Genomic DNA, 11,499 nt, shown 5'->3' with positions numbered 1-11,499 from the left:
ACCATAGGATTGTGGGGAATTGAGGGGAGAAGGGCGGGGAGGTTCAGAACTAAACGGGTCCCTGGTACCTCCACATCCCTGGGGAATCTTCTGATGTCGGTGCCTGGCCCACCACATTCAGTCCTCTGCAAGGACAGGAGCTGGAGGACTCGGCCACCGAGCACCACTAACCTAGGGCCTCACAGGTGCTAGGCAAGTGCGGCACCACTGAGCTATATCCCCAGGCTGAAGCTTACTCACCGCCCCGGGAGCTCACCCGGTGGAGATGGTGGCTCACAGAAGGATGTCTTGGTGTGGCAACCCTAAATCTCACTGCCGCAGCTCTCCAGGAGGGCGCCAGCCTCCGGTGGCACTCCTGGCGACACCCGGTGATTATGTGGCGTTGCACCTGCAGGTGTCGCCACAGACTGCTGCCGGGCAGACCCAGACACAGGCTGGGCAGATCCAAGTCTCCTTGCAGCTCAGTCTTCCTGACCTGTGAGCAGGCCAGGACAAGTGCTCCGGTGCTTTCCCACCTCTGTACTGAGTACTTGCTTCCTCCACTGAGGGGCAGGATGGCTCAGTCCACAGCAAGAACGGGGTCCTTGGGGTGAAATGTCACAATGTGGTGCCACAGAGGCCAGATGAAGGCGTCAGATCCCCTGAAACTGCAGCTGCCGTGTGGGTGCTGGGAGCTGAGCCTAGGTCCTCTGGAAGAGCAGCTAGTTCACGTAACCCCTGAGCCATCTCCCTGTGTCCTGGTTTTAAGCCGGTGCCATCACTTTAAACACAATGGCTTTCCAGTTCACAGGCAGTGAACAGCACAGTTTTCCGGGGAGCAGGCCAGATCTTCCTTTTCTGGTGACCCACAGCCACTCTGAGCATCTGTGTGTGTGCCGCCACCTCCTGATGACGGTGGGATGGTGGGACTGCCCACTCAGCCGCCCACTTCAGCCCCGCTTTGGCAAGGAAGGGATTAAGTGGACAGTCACATCAAGGCTCCAGCACCTGGCCCAGGCTGATCAGGTGACACTGAGTAAATAAGTGAGACAAATAACAGGATCCCTAAGTGAGATGCTGGCTGGAGGGAAGGAGAGAATCGGAATAAGAAAAGCAGACTTTACTCCAAACAGAAACAGAGGAAAGCTTCAGGAAGTCACAAAGGAAGCAATACCGGGAAAGAGCAGGCCGAAGAGAAGAGTGATGGGGAGAGGTGAACTGAGCGGTCTCAGCCTTGCCATCCCCAGTAGGGAGAGGGGGGACAAGCCCCTTCTACAGCAAGCCGCCTGAAAGCCAGGCAGCCCTACCTCAGGACATGCTCAGGGCCCTCACAAACCTCAAATCCAGCATGAGTGATGCCTGGTGAAACAGCAATTCTCTGGCCTACAAATCAGCGACAGAGAATTTGGTCACACCATCCTGAGAGAAAATCTGTTTAAAACATACCACAGAGAGAGAGAGACTTAAGTAACAGCCTAAAGAGAAAGAGTCCAAAGGTTCAGCTGACCCTCCCTTGGTGGACTATGACTCAGGGTATGTATGGAAGCAAATAAACCCTTTCCTCCCCGAGCTGTTTTTCACCAAAGTGATAGTAACACCAACTAAGAGGCTGGCCCGGCCCCTCTCCTTTTCAAGTCTTGATTTCCCCCTTGTTACTCCTTTTTCGTCCCTTAGAAGTTTAGCAGGAGTTTGGCTTTAGCATATATTAAAAAATGAAATGTTGAGTCGTCTGCCTGCCACAACACAGGTGGCTGAGGCACCCAGAGGCCCACCTGCCACGGGGCCCGCCTGCAGCAGGAGCCACCACGACGGCCTGCAAGTATGTGGTGGGGAGATGGGAGAGAGAGCAGCAGAAAGGTCTGAGCACTGTGAAGGGAGGCAGAACTGGAGACGCAAGGGCAGAGAGAAACAGCCTGATGTGAGTAGCCTGTGCTGCCGCCTGAGGCCATGGTGAAGTCCCGGCCCGCGCTGCCACTGAGGGACATGTCTGGGTCCACAGCCATGCAGCAGCAGGGGCCCGAGTCAATGTCTGTGGCCTGTGTTACCACCAAAGGCCATGCTGACGCCCCTGACCTGGGCTGCCTCCTGGGACCATGTGGATGGCCAAGGGCTGCACAGAGGCTGGCCTGCCCCTCACCAGCTGCAGCGCTCAAGACACACTCACACACACAAACACACACACACACACACACACCAAACAGTAGAGATGGCCCTGGTGGTGGCGACATGGGTGAGCTGGCCCCAAGGGCATGAGTGCAGGGAGCTGGCCCCACCCTTCGTCTGCCATGAGGTGGTGTGGACAAGTGAGAGATGCCCTCCCCAACCTCCGCCCCTCACCACCCACCTGTGGCAGGGGAGCGATCTGGCCCCGAGGTCAGGAGAGCTAGCCCTGCTCCTTGCTGGCTGTGGCACTGGGTGAGTGCTGAAGAGCTGGCCATGGTGGTATGGGTGCGGGAGAGCTGGCAGTCTGGCCAATTCAGCTACCACCCAGGCCCAGATCCAGGGCTTTGAGTTGGCCCAGCCTAACATCTACCCCATTATGACCTGCTGGATCACAGGAAAGGGCCAGTCCTGCAGATCCAGAGCTGCAGGATCTCCATGACCCAGGGCAAGAACAGGACATCGGAGAGGAGCCCCAGTGAGGATCCAGTAGTGACAGTGTAGCACAAGCCAGAGGCCCCAAGCTAGACCAACGACTCACGGCAATGAACATTTGCAAGAAGGTGTGGACAAAGGGGTGGACTGTTTTTTTTGTTTTGTTTTGTTTTTTCATTTTTATTTTTATTTTTTATTTTCTTTTAGGGGAGAGTTGCAAGACCAGAAGGCAGATATAAAGGGAGATAAGTGGGATTGGGATGCCTGATATGAAACTCACTAAGAACTGATAAAAAGTTCAAAAACTGAAATATAATGTTTTTATCATCATTCTCCTTCATACAGGCATCTAATTTTGTTTACGCATTTTTTTTCTGTTTGGCAGTGATATTTTCCCCGTAGTTTCTCCCTCTTTCCCCATGTTTGGTTTTGTTTTTTAAACCTTGTTGGTCTTTAAATTTTAAATAATTTATTTTGTGTGTGTGTGTGTGTGTGTGTGAAACCAGCAAGGTCAGAAGAGGGTCAGGGCCCCTGGAGTCACAGGCTGGTGTGAACCACCTCATGGGTGCTGGGTGCTGAACCCAGGTCCTCTGCAAGAGCAGGAAGCATCCTAACCTCTGAACTTTCTCTCCAGGCCTCACTGTCCCCTTTGAAATGTTAGTTTTTATTTTTTGTCCCGCCTTCTTGCATTTATCTAATCTTTATTTTTGAATGTCCTCATTTACTGATCTTTTTGTTTTTCCCCTTTTTTCCCCCCTGTTGTTCCTACTGTTTCTAACCTCAGGCCCTCTTCTCTTTCCCTGACTTCTCTTTCCTCCTTGGGCTCATTGAACCCTTTGTCTCCTCCTCCCTCCAGTTCCCTGCCTCCTGCATGGGTCTTACCTTGCTAACCCTCTCTAACCTATAACCCCACATCATCCTCTGTGGTTTCCCACAAACCCTGGCAACGTGTTGGTGGGCTGTCCCCAACTCTGAGTGTATTTCCACAGTTCGTTTTCTCCTTGCCAAGGGATGCTGGGAATTGAGCCTTCAAGAGAAGATTGCTTGATGAGTTCCTGCCCAACACCAGGTCTATCCAAAGCACCCGATACAAAAATCATCACAAGGCAGAAATGCAAGAATGTGGAGAAGCAAGACAGCTCGCTCCGCTTCCCCAGGAGCTCCTAGCTCCACAGTGGCTGAACTCAGACACACTGAGTTAGGTCGAATGTCAGGTGAGTGATTCACAAGCTTCCTGGTAAAAATGATGAATGACCTGAAAGAGTCATTCATACATACAAGCAGCCGAGTCCTCTCCGGGTCCCCAGAGGAAGGTCCACAGTACCTCCTCTGCCCCTGACATCTTCCCTTCTGCTTTCCGCAGTGTGCGGGTAGCACTTCCCGCTGGCTTATTATTATTCGATTCAGTGAATTTTTCATTTCCAAAATGTCTATTTTACCCCCAAATCTCAATTTTCTTGCTGACTTTTTCTTCCATGCCATTGACCTGCTCAACACTTTTGTTGATAGGAAAGAAACACAACTCCAGACCTGCTTCAAGACTAGTGTGCACACGTAAGATTCTTGCAAGCTGAGGGCTGGAGAGGGCAAAAGCAGAAGGGACCAGGGTTTGCTCCCAGCATCCATATGATAAGCTTGGCAAACATGGAGGCCCGTCTGTTATCTCAGCATTCAGGAGGCAGAGACAGAGGATTCCCTGAGCAAGCTGGCCAGCTACGCTAGCTCCAGGCTGAAGGAGAGGCTTCATAAACAGAGATTGAGGAAGACACCTGATGTCAACTTCAGGCCTCTGCATGTACACACATGCAAGTGCGCATGCTCCCACACATATGTAAATGGCCACACACCACCACCACCACCACCACCACCACCCATGCCAAAGTAAGTGAATAGATGAGTGAGTGGGGGACCATTTATCTGAGGTTGTGATCTAAGACAGGCTGTGATCCCTAAGTCCTCTCTCACATATGTGACTGTCCTTTGTCACACACATCTGTTCTAGGTGGCAGGGGGTGGGGAGGAGGGATGTCATCTGCTCAGTGATCACAGCACAGGTAGGGGGAGCAGGAAGACAGCTCAAGACCTTCATTCTCTGACTGTGCTTATGACTGAACCATGTGACATAGCATTGTCCGTATGACCCACAGCGCCACCAATGTCTGCATGCTACCGTCTTCTCTGAGCTTCTTCCCATGTGTGCAAAGTGATCCCATTTCCTCTAAAAAGAAAACACACACACACACACACACACCACAGCTCTGTCTATATCTAAATGGATGAGTCAGCCCCATGAGTCATTGCTCAAAGACAGCTTGGGACCCAGTCCAGCCCAGAAAGCAGGCTCCGCAGCGTGACGTAACACATCTCCATAAAGTGCAGTGTGGGTGTGGGTCTGTCTGTCTGTCTGTCTGTCTGTCTGGTTGTTTGTTCTCCTCCTGCTGTTTTTATGAATTAGAAGAGGAGGGAAGCATGGGGCAGCCTCTGTCTTGGTGCCCAAAACCGTCAGGAGGTGGGAGCATCCTCCCAGAGAATTATCTGATATTATTCCAGCCTCAGTTTTTCTGGGAAGCCAAATTCCTCCAGGGCCCTGGGGCCCCACGTTCCCACCCCTGAACCTTAAGTAAAGTCTCTCCCCCGACTTCTAAATATCAGCGCCTTAACCTGCGGTTATGACTCCATGTGGGGGAGTTGCATAGTTGAATGAGGAGAGTTTCGAAAGCATTGGCAACAGTGGAGTTTCTGACAAACAACGTGTGAGGGAGCTGAGGGGTTTTCAGCTGCGTTCACCCGTGTTGCGTGTGCTGCTGTCTTGGCACCATGCATGCAGTCATGCCACACGATGCCAGGGATCACCGCCTGAACACATCAAGTCAGGTATGAGATGGACTGTGGGCTTTATGTCGTAATTGTATTTATTTATTTGTGCAGCTGTGACGGAAGTGTGGCAGTCAAAGGACAGCTTCAGGCAATCGGTTCTCTCCTTCCACCGTATGGGTCTCGGGAATCAAACCTAGTTTGCCAAGCTTGGTGGCCAGTGCCGTTACCTACGAAGCCATCTCACTGGCCACATAATTTTTTACACTAGAACTTTTTCTAGAGAAACATGACAGCTTAATTGGGGGGGTGGGGGAGACTTACAGGGACACCCAGAGGCCTGGCTGCCGCTGTGCCGCAACAAAAGGCATGGGCTGGAGATCAGGAGGTGCAGACAGGGGAGGACACAGAGGCCACAGCAGGAGCCGTTACAATGTGCAAGTATGCGGTGGAGAGATGGGAGAGAAAGAGAAGCAGAACGGTTTTAGCACTGTGAAGGGAGGCAGAACTGGAGACGCAAGGGCAGAGAGAAACAGCCTGATGTGAGTAGCCTGCCCTGCCGCCTGAGGCCATGGTGAAGTCCCGGCCCGTGCTGCCACTGAGGGACATGTCTGGGTCCACGGCCATGTAGCAGCAGGCTTCCGTGTTGATGTCTGTGGTCTGTGTTACCACCAAAGGCCATGCAGACACCCCTGATCTGGGCTGCCTCCTGGGACCATGTCGATGTCCAAGGGCTGCGGAGAGCTGGCCCTGCCCCTCACTGGCTGCGGCACTCAGGAGAGTGGGCCGTACACCTTGCCTGGGCAGCACAGTAGAGCTGGTCCTGGCAGAAGAGAGAATGGGTGAGACACCCCTGAGGGCATGGCCCTGCCACTTGTCTGCCATGAGGTGGCATGGGCACGAGAGAGAGGCTCTTCTCCCTTGCCCCTCACCACCTTTGGCAACCAGGAGTGCTGGCCCCAGGGTCATGAGAGGTGGGAGACCTGGCCCCATCCCTTGCCAACTACAGCACCCAGGAGAGTGGGCCCTGTGCCTCTCCTGGGCAGCACAGTAGAGCTGGCCCTGATGGCAAAGGATGTGAGCATGGGAGAGCTGTCCCAGCCCCTTGCTGGCTCCAGCGTTGGGTGAGTGTTATAGAGCTGGCCCTGGTAGTGTGAGCCCAGGAGGCTAACCAACTCAGCCACCACCCAGGCCCAGATCCAGGGCTCTGAGTGTGCCCAACATCTACCTCATCTATGAACTGCTGGAGCATGTGAAAGGGCCAGTCTTGTAGATCCAGAGCCGCAGGATCTCCATGACACAGGCTATCTGAGAGGAGTCCATGAGCATCCAGTATGGATGGTGTAGCAGAAGCCAGAGGCCTCAAACCAGACCAGTGACTCACTGCAATGAACTTTTGCAAGTGAAGACGTGTAGACAAAAGGGTAGACTGTGGGACACACTGTGACACACAAGATTTTTTTAGGCTTTATTTTGTTTATTTTTTTTTTGTTTTTGTTTTATTTTGGGGCTGTAAGGGTGGAGGGTATATGCAGAGGGACAGGGAGAGGAGTGGGCTCAGAGTGCATGATAGGAAACTCACAAAGAATCAACTCAAAGTTTCAAAAAGGAAAGACTGACAGTGTTTTTCTATCATCATTTCCCAGCAGGTATGAAATTGTTATGTCTTTGGATTGTGTTGTGTTAGAATACTCAGTATTTAAGACTGATTTGATTTGATCTGACGTATATGTAGTCTGTGGGGGTGAGTACATGTATGTTAGTGCAGGCGCCCACAAGAGCAGAGAAGCTCATTGGATCCCCTGGAGTCAGAGTTCCTGGCAGCTGTGAGCCGCTCAGCGTGAGTGCTGGGAAATGGGCTCAGGTCCTCTGCAAGAGCAGCCAGCATGCTTTACCACTGAGCCACCTCTCCAGCCCCAGACTGCTTGGCTTAAAAAAAAAAAAAAAAAAAAAAAAAAATGATCTTTGAATTGCTGACTTGAACTTCATTTTTAAAATGTTCATTTACAAAATGTTAAAGATATCTTGTCCTGGAATTAGAAAAGAATTTCCAAGACTTCCTGAAATGGCCCTTAAAAAAAAAAAAGAAAAGAAAGAAAAATTTGCCATTTAGTTTCTGTGCGCTTATGAAAGGTGACGTTCTCAGCACTGACAATTTTAAGATTGAAATGCAAGTCAATTCTGAAAAACACTGACGGGGCTCTGGGCCCTGCGGTGGTGAACACTCAGCCAAGACTTAATTATGTCTATAAAAATAAGCAGGCGTGTCCATCTCATTAGTATGCAAATTCGCTTTTGTATGCTAACGAATGGAAAAGGTATGTACATAGAGAATTGCTTTCTAAAATGTCTCAATGATTGTTTTATCAGTAAACAGTCAGTTTGTGTATACACACACACACACACACACACACACACACACACACACACGGTTATATGAACATTTACCAAGAGGAAGGGGGTCAAAGGCGGGCAAACTTAAGAAGCACCTTTTTAAGCAACGAACCCACTGGAAACCTGCTCAGCAGGACTTGGCAAGAGTGTCCCAGCCCGGAACTTGACCTCAGAAACCTGCCAACCTGACCTCCTGAGTGAAGGTGTGTCACTATGCTCCTCACTGGGGCTTTTACGAAAGTCCCCCTCGTCTTTGTTTGCGACATGGATGTCCTCCTTAGGGTGGCTATTGCTCTGAGAAACACCGTGACCAAGCAACTTGTGGAAGAAAGGGTTTGGTAGGCTCATACTTCCAAATCACAGCCCTTCGCTGAGGGAAGTCAAACAGGGCAGGAACCTGAAGGCAGGAGCTGATGCAGAGGCCGTGGAGGGGTGCTGTTTACTGGCTTGCTCCCCGTGGCTTGCTCAGCCTCCTTTCTTCTAAAACCTAGGACTCAGGCCAGGAGTGGCCTCACCCACAATAGGCTGGGCCCTCCCCATCAATCACCGATTAAGAAAATGCCTTAACAGCTGGACCGTATGGAAGCTTTTTCTCGGTTGAGGTTCCCTCCTTTAGGGCAATTCTGTCTCATGTCAAGTTGACCAAAAACCAGCCGAGAGAAGGGGATTGCCCTCCATGAGCCCACCTCCCCAAACACTGCCCCAAGGCAATAGCATAGCTACTGGGGCGTAGATGAGAAGGTTGAGTGGGAGAAGAGGGAGTGCCAGGACTTGAATGGCTGCGTGGGCACCTGCACTGGCACGCACATGAGCCACCCACAGGGCTGTTCCCGCCAACATGCAGACACAACTGGCCTAATGTTTTCTATATATTTTAACTTTTTTTTTTTTTTTTTTCAGTTTTTCAAGATAGGCTTTCTCTGGTATCCTTGGCTGACCTGGGCTCACTTTGTAGACCAGGCTGGCTCCAAATTTACAGAGATCCACCTGCCTCTGCCTCCTGAGTGCTGGGATTACAGGCGTGCACTGCCACCACGCATGGCTGTATTTTAACTTTTTAGAAATTGTGGTTGCATGCGTGTGTGTGTGTGTGTGTGTGTGTGTGTGTGTATGTGTGTGTGCGCGTGTGGAGGTCAGGAGTCAGCTCTCTCCTTCTAACAAGGGTTCTGGGACTTGAACTCAGGCAGTCAGGCTTGTACACCACTCACTTTTAATCTCTAGGCCATATTTCTGGCGAACTTTCTTTTTTCATTTTGAAACATGGTCTCACAGGTAGCCATGAACTCAAGATCCTCCTGTTTCTGGCTCCAAAGCAGCTGGGATTACAAACAGATATGCACCATGAAACCTGCTTATGCTTTAGTGTGTGTGTGTGTGTGTGTGTGTATGTGTGTGTGTTTTAGTGACAGCAATCAATGAGAGAATTCCGGGTCTTCAGGCAGTTTCTGACCCCAAAGCAACACTAAAACTACGCTGTTCAAGGGCCCTCCATGGCCTTCAAGATCAAGCCTTCCTCACAAATTGTAGACACTGAGGCCTGAACATGGTCACTAAGAGTGCAGGAATGAGCCCCGGGCTTCTAAGCTGGGATTTCTCCTCTGAGGCTCTCATGAGTCCACCTCCTGATGCAGCCCAGACCATGCCCAGATGGCCATGAGTCAGAATCAATGGCCTCTGATGCCCAAAGAAAAGGTAGGAAGGGCACCAAAGCATCGTGCCACGCCATCTCTCCTCTCCTGCTCCCCGGGCTCGGTAATGCCCTCCTTTTATCCCCCAGGTCCTGCTCCTCCTGATGTCTTGTTTCAGACAAGGAAGTTCTGAGGTCTCTGGAAGCTGAGGAATTTTTGAGTATTTGTCATTTTAGGACATATTTTTTAAAAATATTTTCTCTTTGTTGTTTTGTTTTCGAGACAGGGTCTTGTTACACAGTGCCAACTACCCTGGAACCTGCTAAATAATCCACACTGGTCTCAAACTCAAGATTTTGTCGCCTCGGCCTCCCAAGAGCTGGGATGGTGGGCACCTGCCATCCAGCTAGAACAAGCTTTGTCTGTCATGCAGGGCTGTTTCAGAGGGGACTAGCTTTGGACTGGCTCCCCTGGCACTTTCCATCAACAAACATCACTGGTATGGTAGGCTGTGTCAGCCCCTGACGCACAGAAAGGTGTGCAGGACAGCACATTTCAGTCCTCCACCCAAGTCGGGGCTAAGGGGACGGAGAGTAGAGGCGTGCTCGCTAGGCCCAGGAAACAGCACTTAACAGCAGACAGCTGGCTCACACAACAGAGCTTTTCCCGGAGGAAGATCTGGATAATGAGCAAGAGGGCGGCTGGGAAAAGGGGTGGAAAGGATATCCAAGACCGTGGGAACACCTCATGCAAAGACTCGGAGGTAAGCTAACGGGAGGAATGATGGACGCATCCGACACAAAACAAGAGCTTTTCCTGATGGCCCGAGCTGGCGTCAGGAGAATCTACCCCCACACGGCGGGCCTGCTAGCTGACGTTAGGCACCTGCTCTCTAGAGTTCAGCCAAAGGGTGCTTACTGTTCTCAGGAATTCCTCTCCAGGAATTACAGATCTGTCTGCTTCTGGAGATCAGGGAGTGAAAACATACGGGGACCCCATGTGGGTTCAAATCTTGCTTCATACCCTACAGCGAGAGAGCTGTTTACCACATTAGACAGCGCACCCTGAGCTGGTTTAGTAGGGAGAGCTAGCTCCTTAACTCACCAGCTTTCTCTTCCTCTCAGAAACTGGTTCTGCAGAAAAGGTTCTCCTGCATTCAGCAGCCTCTAAATGGCTCTTGTCACCCCCCTCCAGCCCAACCCAAGCGTCTTTCTTCCGTAGTGAGTGTGTCACACTGGTGGCTTTGGAGAAGTGAGAATTTGGCTAAGGGAGAGGAGCTAGTATTCCAGGATGGGCTCGGCACTCACTGGCAAAGGTCCTTCTTGGATACCCATTTGCTTGTCTAGCAGCCTTCTCTTTTCCTCACAGAAGTTAATAGGGCTTCACCTAGTGGTTTGAGTAAGAAATGCCCCATAAGTTATCTGAACACTTGTTCTCTGGCTGGTGGGGAGGTTTAGGAGAGGTGGTCTTGCTGGAGGAAATACATCACTGGGGGGGGGCGGGCTTTAAGAGTTCATAGCCTGATTATACTTCCGGTTTGCTCTCTCTGCTTCATGTTCACAGCCAAGATGTGATCTCTCAGCTTCCTGTTCCTGCCCTGGTGCCAGCTACTTGTGCCACGCCTCCCCACTGTGATGGGCTCCTATCCCCCTGGAACTTTGAGCCAAAATAAACTCTTTCTTCCGTGAGTTGCTTCTGGTGATGGTATTTTATTGCTGCAACAGAAAAGTTGCCAATACACTCCAATACAAATTTCAGAAAATGCAGATATGCCACAGGAATTAAAAAAAAAAAAATGACTTCTAAATCCATTACCACACAGAGATGGTTCCATTTACATTTTCATGCCCTTCGTGCTTTCATTTCTGTTGATGGAAGGACATGCTTTACCAGGCTGGTGCTGTCTGTGCTGCTTCTCATTTCAGTGTTCAGCACATCTTTACCAGGATGCAGAGGGCTCCCATCACTGTTATTGCAAGGTCTGTGTTCATGTGTTGGTTACTTTACTCATCGCTCATTAGTCACTGCCCCGAGAGGCACCATGACCAAGGCAGCTGTTATAAACACAATCATTTCATTGGGAGTTTGC

At 50.8% G+C, this 11,499-nt stretch overlaps 1 long non-coding RNA gene across 1 annotated transcript; it reads left to right on the top strand.

Moving 5' to 3' along the window:
- Window positions 1-4,996: 4,996 nt before the first annotated feature.
- LOC132652726 (uncharacterized) lies at window positions 4,997-11,098 on the top strand. Its single transcript, XR_009590297.1, has 3 exons — window positions 4,997-5,448; window positions 9,697-10,173; window positions 10,974-11,098. It is a non-coding gene; the product is annotated as an uncharacterized LOC132652726 (long non-coding RNA).
- Window positions 11,099-11,499: the final 401 nt, after the last annotated feature.

The sequence above is a fragment of the Meriones unguiculatus genome, chromosome 3, assembly GCF_030254825.1.
Source record: "Meriones unguiculatus strain TT.TT164.6M chromosome 3, Bangor_MerUng_6.1, whole genome shotgun sequence".
NCBI lineage: Eukaryota > Metazoa > Chordata > Mammalia > Rodentia > Muridae > Meriones > Meriones unguiculatus.
Note: the sequence above shows the minus strand (reverse complement) of the source record. Positions and strands in the feature narration are given on the sequence as shown.